The following is a 19,641-nucleotide window of genomic DNA, read 5'->3' as shown; positions in this document are numbered from 1 at the left end:
TGAAGAAAAAAAATCTTATTAAAAAATTCAGATTTAGATGCTGAATCCAAAGAGAAGCCAAGCAGTTTTTCAAGAGCTAAACTGTAGCTGGAAATCTACCTTTTAATATATGCTAAATTGAACAAAACCAACAAGCAAACAAAAAAACAAACCTGACAAACCAAAATAGCAACCAATCAAACAAAAAACCATCAGCACTGAGACAGGTGTCCTTCAAGAAATGTTTTTTAAATCCAAACTTTGGAAAGATCATTGTGGAAACCCAGGGCACTGGGGATATTTTTCTGTCTGCTCTGGGGTGCCCTGACCCCCAGGGGAGCACTGACTTTGAGCCTCATTCATGGAGAAAGTTTCCTAGACTTCAAAATAGACTAGAATCCACAAAAGTGTGAAATAGATTATAGAGAGTAGTGTAGGTGTATCACTTGGTGAGAAATTTAGGTTTTGGGATTTTTAGTATGTTGTGGATGCAAGCAAGATGGAGGGCACAGGGTGTCATCCTTGGTTTCTTCTTCATGCTTCTTCCTTCTTCACGGGTTTGGGTGGCATTCTGTAATTGGGCAGAAAGCCCGCATTGTGGGCTCTTTGGGATCAGTCCTTGGGTTAAAAGGGAAAATAATCTAGTCAGTTCTTAATTGGATAGTTTAGTTTTAAAAGACATTGTAACAAGAGATTGTTAGCCACTTTGTGCCTTAATGAAAAGCTGCCAAACTCACAGTAGTGAGACTGTTTTACTGATAAGAAATAATAAACACTTGAGTCTGAACATGAATTACAGTGTCTAGTGCCTTCAATCCAGACCCAGAGAAACCAACAACTGGTACTGCCAAAAAACATCTGTCTGAAATCACAGCTGTGGACATAATGTGTTAGAATGGAAGGAAATATAATGGGATTTATTCGTAACATTTTACTGCTAGTTGTGTAGTAGAAACAAAATATCCACATTAAACACAGAGTGGTTTTTTTCAGCCTGCATATCACCTCTAAGCCCTTCAGGCCCAGCCATTGAGGCAGAGTTTGGAGATTTCCCACTGGATTACAGAAAATGATGCCAACATGAGTATCCTTTAGCTCACAGAGCTCTAATTTAAATGTATATCCTATTACAATGGAACAGCAAGTTTCTAGATCTCAACCATGCTGGCATTTGATCCAGAGAAAGACAGGACAAAGTGGTCCAAGAAGGTCCCATTCACATTGAACTGGCTTCTGCTAAAGCCTGCATGGCTGCTCAGTTGCTGAGTTATGCAGCAGGAAACAGGCAGTCAAGGAGCTTAGGCTGCACCAGTGTGTGCCAGGGCCGCAGCTTCAAACCTTTCACCAGCTGCTCTAGAAACCTTTGCTATTTAGCCAGAGATGTAACACTTCAGACCGAGGTGTTTCAGGTAAAATTTTTCTCAAAAGCAGGTGCATGGAAGGTTACACATTAACAATCAGTCCCAGCTACTCCTAACGCAGCCCTTTAGGACGATATACATGGCATAACAAGTAGCTGCTACAAATGGCCAGGAAGACTGAATATGCAATTAAATAGCTGTGTTTTCTGAATCAATATGAATTGATTGAAAAGTAAACACTTGAGCTTAATCTATTACTGTCATTTAAAATTGGCCTTCTTCCTGAGCGGCGCTAAGAAATTTGGCCTGACCTTTTATGTCTATGTGGAGCAGCGTCTTTCAAAGGAGGAAAAATCTGCAAGCTCTCTGTCATTCAGAGCAGAAAATGCCTCATTTTGACTGAATTCAAGTCTGTATTATGAAGTATATTGTATACACTTGTGGACTTCAATCAACTGTGAGCCACAACACTGTTTCCCCAATACAGTGTGTTATGTGTTCAGGTTCATCAGGCCAGAATCCCTCTGTATCTGAAATTCATATAGCTCAATCATTTATACATTTGGTGTCCAACCTACCCTACAGAAACAACAGGCATGACACCATGCTTGAAATAAGACCAATTACACATAGTGTGGGGAAAAGAACTCCTAGACTCACTTAAATAGAAAGCAGATTCTTTATGAGACTGAAAAAAGGAGTAGATTTGTGCTCTTAAATTCTACATTCAAAGCACAGAAAAAGTAAGCTGGTATCTTTGAGAATGCAACAGAGGCAGGGAATTAAATGTCTCTTCTTTCCTCAAAACTTACAAAAAATGCTTTAACAGCACTATATGCCTAAGTAACATTCTTTTCTCTGCGTACATAAATTTAAAGGGGAAATTATAATGACTAAATAGTGCCTGGCTTAGGGGCAATAGCACATATTAGCATCCAGAACAAAAAATTCTAAAATGGAAACAATTTGAGGAAAATAAAATATCACTCCCAGAACTAAAAGCTGAATTAGAGAAAATCAAGACACACTACCTTTAGGAATTCCTCTGAGACTCATGAACCAATCAGTAATAATTAAGAACTCCTTTAGCTGAAAGTTGTGGGCTTTTTCATGGACACATAACCTAATGAAAGAAATGTTCTCAGACAGTGACTGGTAACCCCAAGCCCAGCCAGAGTTCTCATAATGGTTTATAAGAAGAAGTACTCTGCCTCCTAAAAATTTTATCTCACATATTCTCAGCCACTCAAAAAAAAAAAAAAAAAAAAAAAAAGACTGCATCTCAGCGTTCTACTTACCATTGTACCTGTGAGCCAAAACTTTTCTTTGGGGCATAAGTTGTACAGACTTCTCCCACTGGGTCAGTGGGATTTCATGGGCAGTGTAATACAATTGGTGAATGGAATCCATGAAGTTAATTAAAATTTCACAAAGTTGTTGTGCTTTATTTTGTTGTTGTTGTTGTTGGTTGTGTGTTTAAGGGGGTTTTTTTTGGGTTTTTTGAAGATTATGTTCAGGGGGAAAACTACATTTTTTATATTTCTATAAAAGCATTCCAGCATTTTAAGTTGTTCTTGATTTGGGTGCCAGAAACTTAGGATTTCCCTCCTCGAGGTTTAATAACAGAGATTTCCATCCTTAATTATTCTATACAGAAAGGAGATCCTACAGCAAAAAATTAATCGCCAACACAATTTTTAGAACTAAAAAAACTTCTTACTCATCCAATCCAGTGCTTCTGTAACAAAAACATTGTAAAGACTCAAGCCTGCATGTAACACAAAAATCTTAAATACTTTGAAGCCTGGGTAATTGGGTTGTCTGTTTTGCAGCTGGGTAGGAGACTCAAGCACAGCAGTGATCTACAATGTTTGCTATGCTTTACCTTTGGCTGGCACAACTTGATGTCTTTCTTCATCATCTCTTTAACTTCACAAACTTATATTTACAAAATGAGTTTTAGAAAACAAATATGTATTAACATATTTACTGTATGCATAGTTTTTTATAAAACATTATTTTGGATGAATGGTTAGAATTTAAAGTTATAGGAAATTTAACTATGGATAAAATAAGCAGTGGTTTTTTTAGATCTCAAAATGAGATTTTCATATATTTGTGTTAATTATAGAGGGGGTCAATGAGGTATTAAAAAAAGTGCTATTTTTAAATCAGGGGGATACCAAAAAAGAAGAAGGGAAAAAAAGGCAGATCATCTTAAGTCTGAAATCAAGCAAATTTCCTTTTCTTGTTACGCACTAGGCTTGAGTATCATTTCCTCTTAACTGTTCCTCAACAATAACTCCTTAAGAGCCATTGACAAGTTTTGCCCATAAAAAGTGAGCAGGGACAAGTACCAGCGTGCATTGAATGTAATATGATTGATGAAATTCCTGCAGGCTCTTTCAGTTCTTCATAAACAAAGCTCCTGCAGTCCTTATTCAGGCAAACTTCCATTGAAGGCTATTGGTATTTCTGTCTGTAGCAGCTTGTGTCTCCACTGCTGGACTATCAGATTGGAACTTTACTCCAGTGTAATCTTTTACACTGGTCTGTCTGATACCAGAAGGAGGATGTAGAAGGAGCTTTTGTTCCAGCTCTCCACATTATGTCTCAGACTAACTGGGGAACTTGACTGCAAGAACTTGTGACTACTTTCTTTTTACTTTTTTCCAAATTTAATAAAATTGAAGCATGCCAGGATCACATGTAATTTACTACAGATGAGATTCAGTTTTAAAAGAGAAGAATAGTAAGTGTAGTGTTTCAAATAGTAGATGTGTGAAGAAACATCTATATCACCACTCATATGTGTGCAAATGCAAAGGAATACCTATAAAGGTCACAGTCAGACCAGAAATTCAATGATGTAATCTCACAAAGCACAATAATTGCAAGGGACAGTAGAGCTGACTGCACTTTTGGTAGGTGAGAGAAGGCTTCAGAACAGCTCCTAGGGTAGTGCTGGATCAAGGTCAGGACTTGGGACTCAGAGCAGCACTTTAGTCATTCTTGTATAAATATTTCAGTCAGCTGCTTTGTGTTATGGGTTTGAATCAGATGCAATACTCTTGCCAAATGCTCTCTGCACTTTCCAAAACTCTGATGTTTTGTGCTTGCCTCTTGTATAGAGCATTCCTATGCACCCACTTCCAAACATGACAGAATCCTCACTGTCAGTAACTTAACTGTATGTACAAATACAATCATTAAGGCAAGAACAGAGACAATACATATGCAATGCTAAATGATTGCTATACCAGATAGATCTCAGTATGATAGTTTTCAAAAATAACTGTATGCTGAAAAGAAATATTCTAGTGGTGAAGTGATAAATAGTCTGATAGAGAGCTTATCGTCAAAAATTGAGCTGAAAAATCTTTGAGACCTTAGTTTTTGCCGTTAGACTTCTCACCAGCTCTTCAATCTTATTTTCCAAGGGGAAGGTATATTTACATCTTCTTTTTTTTTTCTGGCCTACATACTTATAAAACAGAATCACAGAATTGGTCAGAAGAAACCATAATGGGTCATCTGGTTCAACGTCCATGCTCAAGCAGGCTCATCCCAGAGAAATGGCACATGTGGATTGTATCCAGATAGCTCTTGAATACCTCCAGTGAGGAAGACTACAAAACCTCTCTGGGCAACCTGTGCAAAAGCTCAGTCACCCACACAGTGAAGAAGCTATTTCTTATGTTCAAATGGAGCTTTATGTGCATAATTTTGTGCCCATTGGCTCTTGTCCTATTGCTCGGCACCACTGAGCAAAGCCTGGCTCCACCCTCTTGACACCCTCCCTTCAGAAACTCACAGACATTGAGCAGGTCCCCTCTCAGTCATCTTCTCTCAAGGCTGAACAGGTTCAGCTATCTCAGACTTTCTTCATAAGATAAATTCTCCAGTTCCTTAATCATCTTTGTCATCCTCATCTAGACCTGCTCCTGGTCCTCCATGTCTCTCTTGTCCTGAAGAGCCCCGAACTGGACACAGCACTCCACACATGGCCTCACCAGGGCAGGACAGAGTTGAGTAGAGGGGCAGAATCACCTCCTTGACCAATGCTCTTCCCAGTGCGGCCCAGGATGCCACTGGCCAGGGCCCCCAGGGCACACTGAAGGCTCATGGACAGCTTGTTGTCCACCAGGACCCCCAGGTCCTTCTCCACGGAGATGCGTTCCAGCAGGTCAATCCCCTGTTGGGCTGGTAGCTGAGGTTCTTCAGTTCCCCAGTGCATCACCCTGCATTTGGTCTTGTTCAGTTTCGGAAGGCTCCTCTCTGCCCATCTCTCCACCCTGTCAAGGTCCATCTGAAGGGCTGCACGTTCTCCTCCTCCCAGCTATGAGCGTGTCAAAGACAATTTTGTGAGTGTGTCAAAAGCCCTGCTGAAGTTTATGTAAACAATATCCATTGCTCTGCCTTTGTCCATCCAGGCGGCAGTTTTGATGCCAAGTTGATTTTTGCTTTTATATATTCTTCATATATATTTGTAGCTCTGTAGCTTAGTATTGTATAACTATATAAATTCAGGACTAGTATTTTTCCTACTCTGTGAGACAGAAAGAAAAAAACATGTTCCTAAGGCCCTATTCCTGCTTCTTCTGAAATGAAAGGTTGAGCCATCTTCCCAAGACATCTTCTCCATAAACAGCTAACGAGGAAGGGGGGCCTTCAGAAGAGGGTCAAACCAAGAGGGGATTTACCCCATCACCTGTGTTTGTCATTGGGGATTATTGTCAGTTATGCTAATCTACTAAATTTATAAAACTGCATTTGTCCTATGTAACATGTACATCTTTGGCACATTCTCGGTGTGTATTCTGGAGTGTTTTGCACCTGCAGGTATCTTTATTAGAGGTAACCACATTTTATCATCTATTTTTTTTGGCTCTTGGTTTTAGGGCTCAAATAGGCAATAGTTTCTTCATAGAAGGTGATTGGTCAAGCATGATTTACCACTACTTAATCCACTACTCCTGATCATCTTCTGGTCTACCATGGGGATAGAAACAACCTCCAGAATGTGGCATTCCATCACCTTTCTAGAGACTGAGGTGAGGCTGACCAGCTGGTAGTTCCCTGGATCTTCTTTCTTGCCCTTTTAGAAGAGAGGGCCAGGGCTTTCTTCCAGCCTTCAGGCAACTTTTCTGATTCAAAGCTGATCATGAGCAGCCTGGCCATGATGTCTGCCAGCTCTCTCAGGACTGATGTATGCATCCCATCAGGGCCCATGGACTGGTGGATGCTGAGTTTGTCTTGACTGGGTGTTCTGTAACCCAATCCTCCATGAAGGGGTGAAAGCCTTCTTTACAACATTCCTTTACCCTGGTCTCCTGTGTCAGAGATTCCTGAAGGCTGGTCGTGTCAGTGAAGACCAATGCAAAGAAAGTGTTCAAGTAAACTCTTGGCCAGGTTTAATTCAACAGAGGCCTTGGCCTTCCTTGTCTCATTTCTACTTTGTGATTTCTCTGTTTTTATCCCAAGTGGTCTGACCCTGCTTCCATCTCCTCTGTGTTTTCTGCTTATACTTGAGGAATGACAGGAGTTCTTCATTCATCCATGGATCTCTCTTGCTCCCACAGCCTAATTTCTTGCTGATTGGGATGTATCATCCTTGAGCCAGGAGGAAGTGACCCTGGAATACCAACCCTTCTTCCCTAGAGGGACTATTCCCATGGGATTCCTCTAACAAAATTCTCTGAAGTGGCTAAAGTTCTTTCTCCTGAAGTCCATGGTTGCAATCTTGCTGCCTTGTTCATTCCTCACCCAATATGGAGCTCCACATTCTCATGATCAGCCAAGGCTGCCCCCAGCCTTCACATCCCCCACAAGGCCTTCCCTGCTGGTTAGTGTGAGGTCAAACAGCTACAACATTCCTTGTGGGATCCTCCACTATCCATGACAGGGAGCTGTGATCAATGCTTTTGAGGAACCTGCTGGGCCGTACGTGCTTCAGAGTGATGGCTCTGCAGCAGATGTCAGGGTAGTTAAAGTCGAACCAGAGTTTGTGTTTCTGAGGCTGCTTTGTGCTACATGTCAAAGCCCTCATCCACTTCTTCTCCTGCTTGGGTGGCCTGCAGCAAACACCCACAAAACTTCATTATTACTGTATTGCTGCTGCTGTTATTTATTATTATAATTAATATTATTATCATTTTATGATCATCATCACAATTTCCTAATACCCATATTCAGGCACTGTCTCTATATTCTTTCCAGAATAGAATTAATTGGTTCCACGGCATTGCCTGTGCATTTCCTTCTTACAATTTCATTTGTGTAGGAGGTCCTTACTGATCCACGCTGGTCTCCTTGCTCAATTTCTCTCATAAAGGAACCAATATCTCTCATGCTTAAAGAAGAATGTCCTTAAAGAGCTCACAGATCCATTCATTTCCTATGTTCCTGAAGGCAGGTTCCCAGGGTGTCCTGTCCACTAATTTATTTTAAAAAATGGAAGTTGTCTCTCCTATAATTAAGCACTCTGTCTGTCCTCCTCTCCTGGCCCATTTCCCCCAAGACCATGAGTTCATCAGTATACAGTCACTGAAGTTGAGGCTACCACCAATCTTGTTCTTTCATGCTGGTGAGCAACCAGCCCAATATTGCTTCTCCTCTGATCAAACTGTGGTGAAGTCTTCAAATTTGAGGTATTTATTACTACAAATGGGAAGAAAGCATTAAAGGCATGATTCTAGACAGATTTCAATAGAGCCATATTTTATAATGGAGACTTTGTAACATGAAGAAGAGAAGGGCAGAATGTGCTCTTTTTGGCAAAATATATGTATATAAAAATTCACTTGCAAAAGAATTTACTGAGTCAACCACATTTTTAAGTGGTTAAATAGATCAATATTTAATTCATATTTTCAAACTAATGGAAATTATCAATCTAATTTTTTTGAGTTAATGAAAATTATTAATTTAAGTTTAGAATTGCAGCTTTCCCTGATCTTATAGCAACTACTATTCACAGAAATCACAGGTCTTTTGTGCTGACTGACATCTGATTTGTGGAATTACACGGCCTTTTGCAATAGCCTTGCTGCTGCAGAGAGCCCTTCTGCAAAGTGTCCTCAGGGCATTTACCCTTGATGTTTCACTCCTGTAAAAGACAGAAGTGCTACCACCTTCCAATTAACAACCTTCTGGCAACAGAATCACCAAAAAAGCAAACATTATGTTCCAACAGGTTTTTTTTGTTGGTGGCAATACAACTGATTTCATTAAAAATAAAGGTACAAAATGAAGTTCAACAAGCTTAGAAAAAGAAATTATTTAGCAGTCTCACAACGATTTTTCTTATTTTTTGATGCCTACAAGACCCACTTGCTGCAAAGTTGTGGTTTATGAGATTCCCTGTATGTGAGAATTGGTATTGCAGGGACAGAAAGACAGAACTGTGACTGCAGAAATTGTAAGGAGGAAACAGCTACAAAACAGATGCAACTGTTCTTGAGACAACTCCTTCTAGAAGGGACACCTTTCACCAATGTTTCAAGTCCCACTTACAGAGACCACAAATGTACAGAACTAGTACTAGTTCCAACTTATTTCCACAGAATTTCTGAGTGACAAAAGTCACTCAGAATGCCACTCAGAGTGCCAAGAGAGATCAAGATATAGGCTAAAGGTATTAAAAATTTGCTCCCTTTTAAAGTGTTTAACTTTTTACTTGTCTTAAAAAAAAATCTTGATTTCATTCAGCTTGTTTTCTTCTGTAGTAAATATCCAGGCATATGCATTTCAAAAATTATGAACATATGGTGTTTGGATTGAAATAAGATTAAAAGAATAAAGCAAAAATATATAAAATAGGAGATATTGTAAAGGCTACATCGTTAGGTTTGCCAGTTTCCCATGTCTGAGAGAGCTTCCCATTTCTGTGTCCCCTGGATATTGTCCAAAGAGGAGACTTCAGCATATACTCATTTGAGAGCAGCAAGTCATTCAAAATTAGGATTATATTAAGTACAAGAATCATGTACATGCTAAGCCCATTAAAAAAGATACAACTACAATCACTTTGCTTCCAAATGTGTTCCTCACTTCAAATAATTTCGAGGAAAACCAGCTGTAGAAACCATTGCTGCGAATCAGAAGTCTGTCCTGTCTACCTTTCTTTCCTGGCGCCGTTCAGAGGTTCCCTTACAGCTGTGCAAAGGGCTGGGAGAAGCTGCAGCTGCAGAGCAGATGTGTCAGAGGGTGTTCTGCACACCTGGGACAGATGACAGCAAAACACACTGGGGGAAGATCGAGAAGTTTGTGATTCCCACTGTTCCTGCCTCTCCCTTCCTGAGATACACAGCAACTGCCAGTTTTTGTGGAATAAGCAGAGGGGCTCCATCATGTCTCTAGAGATCAGGATTGCCCATGTCAGTCTGAGAGGACTTCACCTTCCAAGGCAGTGGGAAAGTGAAATGCCTGCCCATGCCCACTGGTACAGGAGGTGATGGGGAGGCAAAAATTCATTCTGGGAAATCTGCACATTTCCTTCTTGGTCACACCACACACAACAGTTTTCTTGGATATAATTTTTGCATGTATCCAGTTATTCTTTATTCAGTGGGAGAAATCAGCTGTAATTTTCATCGATCTTTTAGACAAACAGAATTTATATTGAATTTTGGTCTGAGTTTAAGTAGCTTCTGAAAAAAAAAAAAGAAACCACCCCCCCCGAAGGTACTGCGTTTTAGATCACCATTATTATATTTTCAAGGCAAAACATTTTCATTTCTTACATTTGTAACCATTTTTCAAAGTCAGATTAGATTTATTTTTAGAAGCATTAAAATTGCAGAAATGAAAGGCTTGATTTATTTCAGATAAACTAAAATATTTCTATTGGGTTATTAAATTTCTCGTGGGCCTTATTTGTTTATTTATATTTGATTCAGTTTACATCACAAATAAATAAATAAATAGCTGAATTTTCATGGGTCTTGAGTTCACTATGACTAATCTGATTAGAAAAATAAGTATTTGGCAATTTTCTTGGTGAGTAGACACACTGAATGCCACAAATTCACAGACACGGCTTGTGTCTGATTTCAGAAAATATGCGTAGCATTGAATAATAGTAAAAGGACGTGTTATAGCTCTGCTGGTCTGGCTGCAAAGGAGAGAAGAAGGGTTTCTAGTGTAAAATGCCGTATGTTCTGGAGCAGTGGGCACAGCCCTCTTCCCTTCCTTCTCCCTCCAGAGGCCAAGAAGCCCCTGGCACTGCAGCCTTGCTCGGAGAGGCACGGCAGCTGGGCTACCTTTGAGAGCAGCCACCAGGGCTGGGCGGCAGAGCAGGTCCCAGGAGGTGACAGACTCCCAGCTGAGCTGACAGTCTGGCCCAGCCTTGCCTCAGGGTCAGCCCATAGTGCTCAGGCTTACACCTTGAGTTTCAGAGTCCCCAGTACTACCAGCCCCCTACCAAGATTTTCTCATTGTAATTTTAGGTTCAGCAATAAATCTGTTTTTCATTAATGAGAGAATTAACAAGAGAGACAATCTCATTTCAGACCTACTAAAAACAAAATTAGGTATATTAAACAAGGTATATAAAGTGCTGTGGGAAACTTTTTTCACCAATAACCATGACTGCAGCCGTAGTAATCCAATCTAAATTGCTATTGAAAAATAGTATCCCACAGTTTTCCTATTTCTGAAGGTCACCAGCTCTCCCAGACTAGCCATACCTTCATTTCACTTGCATTAGTTTTACAACAGCACGAGTGAAAGACCTTTGAGAGTGTTACTTCTTTTTGTCAACTCATTTTAATAAAATCAGGATCTGGTTAAGCAGGTTTAATCACACAGATGCAGTTCTTGTCTCATTGACTCTGGAAGGTTGGGGTGTAAAGCAATGAAAGAAAAATCAGAATCAGCACCTCTGATTGCACTGTGGTGGAAAAGCATGTCTGAATATGCTGAAAGAGCTTGTAGCTTAGGTGGAAAATGCTAGATTATGAGCAGAATATTATGTCTAAACATGACACATAATTCATTGCACTTTCCTATATCTCACCGACATCTATTGTCATTTCTTTTTTTTTTTTCCCTAGTTACAACAACGAATGAAGATGTGGTAAAAGTCAAAAGGTTGAATTTTAAAGTCACAGTTCTTATGCAGATGTGCTCATTTGTTAAAGCTTAGCATTTAACCACAGGCCATGACTAGAATTTATTAACTCACTAAAAAATGATAGTATTAGGTCCTCAGACATTGTGTAGTGACTGCTTGCTTAATTATCCATATCTAAAGAGTTAAAATGGTGGCTTTTGCTGATTTAATATTCTTCCAGCTTTCTGCTAGTGTGCAGTGTACTGTGCATTAACAACACAGGTCATTGAGTACCCACTGAAAGCTCACTCTGGAAATACCTGAAGGACACATTGAACTCTTCAGAAATTGTGTCATAATACTTCATGTGTTAACAGAATACAAGGCACAGCGATGCATAGCAAAGGATCAGCCCAGGGTGGGCATCTGAAGTGCTCTGTCTTGCCTCTGAATGCTAGAGTGAAGCATTGTAATTTTATTCCAATTATACTTTTAGTGCCATGATGTCACAGCATAAATTTGTACTTTTGCATGCAGCTCATGCTGGTGTGATGACAGCTCTTAAAATATTGAGCGATTGTAGGCCCGTCAGCATAAAATTATTCTAACACGGTACCTTTATTAGGGCTTCAATAAATGCCTTTCTTCTTGTGTTCCAAGGTGGCATTTGCAAATGAGCTAATTTCTCAGCAGTACAATAATTGTGTTGCATTTATTTTGCGAGGTGGGGGTGGAGGAGGGAGAAGAAAAATGCTGTTACATAAAAGGGGTTCTTTTGCCATCAAAACTACATTCACCATGGTTAGGCAAGTTTAAAAAAGAACACATTAACTAAATGACTGTACAATTATTTAAATGAACTTGGTGCTTTTTAAAGCTGTGGAGGAGTATAAACACTTTTCCAAGCCATATAACAAAAGATGTGACAGCCCTCTTGCAAGAAACATTTCCTGAAAGTCAAGCGTAAACTATGTTTGCTAACTAGTGACAGATATTTTGGGGTTCAGAATGCATCTACTTCAACAAAATAAATCCAAACCTGATGTCAGCTAATCTAATTCACAGGGCAAAATGCATTAAAAAATAAAGCTTAGGGAGGTAGCAGGTTTTAAACTATACAAGTTTTCTTTTACTGTCTGTTATCTAGAAAATAGACAAAATGATGCAAAGAAAATGATGCATAAATGGAACTGTGCAGCCATCGTGCCAACTTAACAGGAAAGACTTGAATTCACTGTTTGCTTGATACACACATCCAACAATCTATCTGAGAAGATTTTGTGTCATGCTGTGCTTCTTATTTCTTGTTGTGTTACTTAGACTTAAAACAACAACTGACTTTTCAAAGTGGTGCTGAGTATGCATCATTCAGTGTTTGCAAATGTGAAATCTGCTCAGTTGCTGAAAGCATTTAATTTTAGGGATATTGCTTTAAGGATATATTTTTAAATCAATTACTCCATGAGCTAAGCCACAGCTGTCATCAATGCCACAAGTTCCTCATCCTTTGCTTCCTCTATTCCCTACTATAAATAAAGGTGTTATTAAACTTAAAATTTATTCAAAGTCAACAGCACGTTCTAAAAAATAAAAAGTAAAATGTTTTGAAAGTAGTTTATTTTTTGTTGGAAAGAGACTATTATCCAGTCTCTGAAATTTAAATATTTAATAAAAACTGTACAGCTGTCTTATGGGTCTATTTAATTTAAAGGAGCTTAGTGTTTTTAAGACAAAACTACCCTGTAGTATCTGCAGTAAAGGTATAAAAAGTGTATCAGAGAGATGTCATAATGAAGAAAGGACTTAATTCAAGCACACTGAAGCAAGTGTAAGTTCAACAACTGAGAAGATCTGTTTTTTTCTTCAATTATGCTTAAGATGTGTGGTTTAAAACATCAGATGTTGAATAAGCTTGGATTTAACCAGGGCATTCAGCAGTGCTTTTTGCTTTGTGAGAGTCAGTTGCGTTTAGACAAAATCAAGCACAGGCATAAAAGCAGAAAAAAAAAGAAAAAGGAAAACCAAGCTAGCACGTCATCTATTGCAAGACCCCAAAACTGCCAGGGATATTTTGTGAAAGAGCAGAGAAGTCAGCTACTACATTTTAAGTGCATTTCTTTAGCTGCCTACCATATCTAGCTATAGCTAGGTAAGTGAATGATTTGCAGCCTGTAAATGTCTGAATACTGTAAGTATAAAGGCAAACTGATCAGGAAATTACATTATTGTTCAATTATATTGGAAAGATTTTGTTACTAAACCTGCAATAAGAGAGGATGCTAATGACATTTTTACAAAAAAAAAAAAATTAGCTGTCAAGTGAGTGCATCTGTTTCATAAATTGATTTAAGTATTTGCCATATATATTATATACACATACATATCTATCTATGTCTATTTATCTATCTATCTATACACACAGAGTAATTATGGTTGCTGACAACAGAATCCAGGTGCCTCTGTAGGAAGCAACAGGCCATGAATCAGTTTCCCAAAACTGTTGATTTGTGACTGGTGAGGCCCTAAAAGACTTTTGGAGTCTTATCTACCAGTAGCAGAAATATCAATAAAGAGTGACCTTTTCTGTTAAATATAATGAATAAAAATACATAGGTAACTGTCAGTCAGTCCAAATAAATCAATCACAGTTGCTATAGTTAGCATTGATACAATGCTTTAGGCAAAAAGGGTAAATCTTACTGATAAAAATGTAAAAAAATGATGTTTTACAGCTGTACTTATATATATGTATTTCAGTATTAATATAGACAGATTATCTAACCAGCAAGTTAATTGTGTTTTCATTACCCAGTGCAAGAAAATGGAGCAGGTAGTGTTTCCTTCCATAAGCAAAGAGAAAGGGGGAACTGGGACACAGGGAGGAATTCAGAATAGAGAGCATCTCTGAGAGTCACTAGGACTGCAATATAAAAACTTCTAATCTTATTAATACCCTTTATGCTGCAAAATACTGAAAAACAGACAAAAGATCATTAAGGTCGTCAAAGAAACATAGGGAACAACTTCAGTCAGTGGCAAATAAGGAACAAAAGTAAGAAAACAGATGCATGAAGAAAACAATTACATTATTTACAAGGTAAAAGTATAAAAGATTTACAAAGTTGCATGTTCTGGCAATGCAGTATCACAAAACATAAGCATAGTGCATAATGATGCTGCATATGACTGTATTTTTTTTAAAGAAAATAATAAAAATTATCAATTTTTGTGGAGCTCAAATGAAAATATGAAAAAATATTATTCAGATGAAACAATATTTTAATCAAACCATAAAGAAACATCTTATCTACATTTCCTTTTTTAAATTTCTTCCAAAATTCTATTTGAAAAACTATGAAATGTTTTATTCCATAAATGCCAAAGTGAGATTTCCTGACCTTTTCAAAAGAAAGTCAAGCCAATCAAATCTATTTATGCTGATTAATATATTTTCGTGAACATATTTTCTGTGCAGTTGCATCCTTGGTTTTTGGTAAATAAGTTGTCCTGCTGAAAATGTTAGTAAGATTTAGCACATAGAAAAATAAAGCTGCAGACATGTGCAAGACTGAGAACCAGGACTGCTCAGCCTGGGGAGGAGAAGATTCACAGGGAACTATCAATATGCATAAGTATCTGAACAGAGCATGTAAAGAAGACAGGCTCTTTCCTGTGAAAGTGCACAGTGGCAGAACAAGAGGCAACATGCACAGAAGGTTCTTTCCAAAGGTCAGGAAACACTTTTCATCTGTGAAGGTGACTGCAGATTGCACAGAGAGGTTGTGAAGTCTCTGCTCCAAACAGACATTATCCTGGGCAAACTGATTAAGGTTGCCCTGCTTGCGCAGGGAGGTTGAACTGGTTGAATATCCAGTGGTCCATTACAACCTACCTCAACCATCCTGTGGTTCTGTGATTCCACAGGGTTAGGGAAGGGGAGTCCACTCCAAATCAACCAATAATGATCTTTACTACAAAAGATTTCTGTTCCATTAATTTTTAAAAAGAATACACATAGTTATGACTTTCAAATATTAAGATCAAAGTAAGAGGGTTCCTGAAATTATAGATTATCTTCAAGCCCCAGGGCTGAAGATATTCTTAAAAAATTAGACAGAACTAAAGGATCTACTGATGAACCTCTTACAGAAATCTCATGCTTTGAGAATTTCCCTTGCTTTAAAAGATGGAAAATTCTTACTATTAGAAGAAGAGTTGCTCCAGTGTGAGAGAAGAGGACCACCAGAGAACCTAGTGATGTAATGACAACCTTCTGAGTCTGGGTAGGCAATTTTCAGGCCACCAGGAAGCAGAGGAGAGCTGTAGCTATTCCTAAAAACACCAGAGTAGTAGCAGGGGAGTCCTTTGGGAAAGTCTTGCACGGGATGGAAGGCAGAAGGCCAAGCTGCTGATCCTCAGAAATGGGGGATTCCTTGCTGGTGTTGGCAACTGACTAACTACATGAGTGACTTGGCAATGCCAGTTCGTAAAAGGAAACAAAATCTTCAGCTCCACAGGTGACAGGTCAAAACCAGCTGGAGGAGTGGTCATAGGACACACAGCCCCAGCTTCCCTGCTGTTAGTGCAAGAGTCACAGAGGGCCATTTTGAAGACAGTATGATAACCTCAAGATACCTTTTACTCTAGTGAGTATTTTGGGCCTGCTTTTTTTTAGCAAACTATAAATTAAAATGTCTCAGTAATGCAAATGGTAGGAGGACAGCAGGAAACAGATTCTCAATCATATTCTTAGTTTCATCTTCGCACCTAAAGCTCTTATGAATTCCCAGGCCTCTACTTGTATTTAATCCTTAAGTCCTTTTTCATTTAAATGTCATTTCTTCCCTGCTAGTGCAGCTATGGGGGATTGTCTTCATAGAACACTTGCGTGTTTCTAACTATTTCTTCCATCCAACATGCAGAACATTCACATTTAACAGGTAGAATACAAGGATGTCTGCCTCTTTCCTACAAAACCACCCACCTTTGACTGAGCACATAAAGAAAAACACCTAAATGCTGGCATCTCCTAGTATTTTCCCAGAGTTTTCTCTCTACTCTTCTCCCTAGAAAAACCAACCCATTCTCCCTAAACTCACAGGGAAAAAAATACTTATAGGAGCCATGGAATCAGATCAAACCTCCTTCTAGCCTAGTAACATGTCTCAGACAACAGACAGCAACAGAAATTCAAGGAGGAGTATAAGAATGGAGCAAATATATTTCATCACAGTAATCCCCCACTTCCCATTGACTGACAATCTCAAGACATCATGAGCCAATGGTGTTGTCTTACTCTTTAACAATACACATTGTATATTTTCATGCACTAGTACTGCAAAAGTACTCATGGATCTACTCTATTTACCACACCAACCAGACTGATAGGGTACAGACCTCAAGATAAAACACCACCATCCCAAAAATAAAACCAATCACAAACAAAAAATAAATCCTCAGAACAAACAAGAAAAAGCCATCAAAACCAAAGGGGGAAAAAAAACAGAAAAAGAAACAAAGAAACAAACAAAAGAAAACACAACCTCCCCCCCCCCAAAAAAAACCCAACCAAAAAAAAAAAAACCAACAGAAAAACCAAACCAGGAGTAAGGAGTCACTAACAAAAATGTAATTAGATATGTAGTTTGCCTTGTTTTGGTGGCTGATTGCTCATTCTAATCATGAAGGATATATACACCCTTTTGGCACGCCTCTTAAACAAACAAAACATTGTGGCATTTGAAATGCAATATGGTATCTATTCAAGGCTTGATTTTCAGAATGTGAAATGCTCATTAATGCTATCCTAATCATATCCTAGCATGAGCTACAGGTATCAGTAATTTATAGAATAAAATGGTGCCTACCCCTTGAGCCCTTCAAACCAGATGTTAAAAACAAGCAGACAATATGCTGACAGCAGTGTGCAGAGGCACATCTGACAAAGTGAGGATTATCAGCAGGGAGAGGAACCTGGCTATTAATACACTAATGAAAGCTTTTGATGTGCTATCTTAGGATCCTTCCAGACTTATGTCTGGTCCAATTTTCCTTTTCCTAGCTACCAAGTGCCCTCTGTCTTCTTTTACAGATTTCTCATAACATACAACTCTTCATGCAGTTCTTCCTCCTTAATTTAAATCATGAATAATAATCCTTACATACTGCCTTTCCTGAACTGCTGTCCTGTGTTTTGCTGTGAATTTCTCCTATCTCATTTAGACCATAAGCTTTTCAGATAGGGCATGCATCTTGTAAATTTATGGTGTTGCAAGTGTGTTTAATGCTAATAATGTGCAGTGACAGGGCAGGGCAGATTCATAAGCAATGCCCTGAAAAAGAGGCAGCTATTGAATTCATAATCTGGCACTTCATATTCACAAGAGAGAAAAAAGCTGTCATCTCAGAACAGGGGATCTGCTATAAAAGGAATGGGGTTTTTGCACTAATGGTTATCAAGAATTCATACATTTCACTTCATTATCAATTCCATATATTAGTGACTGTTTCTTAATGTTACTTGTATCATAAAGCTGTTGCTTAAGTTCATTCAATCACTCATATTTGTTAAAAGAAAGGTTTCACAAATAAAAAGCAAATTAGACCCAAGGTATATGAGCAAAACACCCACACACTCCTGCCCATCAAACTTCATAAAGCAGGGAGCAAAACAACTTCATATGTAAAATAAGGTAGAAAGTTCCTTAGTGATACTTAAGGAACAACATCTGAGTCATACAAGGAGGGAGGAAGGAAGCACAGTGCTGGGTGGTTTAAACAAGGGAAATGTTCGGGAGCTATAGTTTCTGCTCAGGACCTGTATGTTCAGAAGTAAGATGAAAGACTCCATCAAACAGAAGGAGGACTTGTAGGAAAAGTAATTTCTTTACAAAATTGTTGGAGGCTAAAATACTATTTTCGAGGAGCCCATTTAATTACAGCTCTGATCTTAGAGTAAGCTGAGTGGTCCTGGAAAAGAACTCACGTTCTTGCTCATTTTTCATCAGCACCAACATTTTGGCAGCACCAGGTGACTGTCTGTTCTAAGCACGGTCTAAAAATTTACTTCAGAGTAGTAGGATGCCTTGCTGTGTGTGCTCAGATGCTCCTTAAAAGCCATAACTAAAGATAGCACTACAATGAAGGATCCCAGAAAAAAAGAAAAAGAAAAAAAGAAAAAAAAAAAGGAGGGGAAAAAAAGAAAAAAGGTTAAGAAAAGAGGAAAAGAGGCCTGCATTGATCCAGGATAGCTTAATCCAAAAAGAGAATTTTTGCTGAGACAACACAGCAGGCAAAATGAAATTTGGCATGAAAAATATTCTCTGCTGCCCCATGTTTCTTGCTTCTTTGGGAGTGCCTGTAAGCCTGCTTGCTGTCACCCCAGAGGTAGCACATATAGTGATACCCACATCTGCCAGCTTGATCACCCTCCCAAGCTGCTTCTTAAAGGAGAAGAACTTGTGGGAGGCCCTCACAGACCACATTTCCCCCAGCACTTCCCCTTAATCACAACACAACTGTGGCTGAGTTTGGCAGCAGACAAAGCTGTGGTAATTCCATTGGATATCACATCCACGACATTAAAATATTTTTTTTTTTCATTTCATTTGATTCCTTTCTGCTCTACTACTAGCTAGTCCTCTGGAGTAATCAAGCCAATTGAAAATTCTGGGCTTTGGGATTATGCAAACTTAGAGAAATAACTCTTTTTCTTTTTTTTCTTTCTTGGTGGAAGGAGTGGAGGGAGCACTAGAGTGGGTTAGAGAGATGGGAAGGAGCCCTCAACTATAAATCTAACGAAGTTAAAGCACTTCTGGCATTCATAGTCAAGGTTTTTTTCTTACCCCAGATCAAACTAATAATTAGAATGCTTAAAGAAGTTAAGGACAGTAATTCCAAAATGTGACAAGCTTTCTGGCAGCACTAACCTATCTAGATTAAACTGTACCTTATAGGTACCATTTTTATTCCTATTGCATACCATATGCTTTATAAGAAAAAAAGACTATAAAATATGAAAAACAGCAACAGGGGGAAGAGGTGTAAAAATAAGTAAGATAGAGTAGCCAAACAAGATACAAAATAAGGATTAAAAGTACTGATTGCAGAAGTTGTAGAGTTAATTTTCTCATTTCTCCCGACAGTTTCACTCAGCCAAAAATATCCATCAGGCTTTCTGCAGTGATTCCATTCATCAAACATCCACAGTTAAACACATGAGCTATCTGTCTGTCTGTGTCTGTGCTC

Source organism: Fringilla coelebs (genome assembly GCF_963513975.1).
Source record: "Fringilla coelebs genome assembly, chromosome: Z".
Taxonomy (NCBI): Eukaryota; Metazoa; Chordata; class Aves; order Passeriformes; family Fringillidae; genus Fringilla; species Fringilla coelebs.
This window is presented reverse-complemented; position numbering follows the sequence as displayed.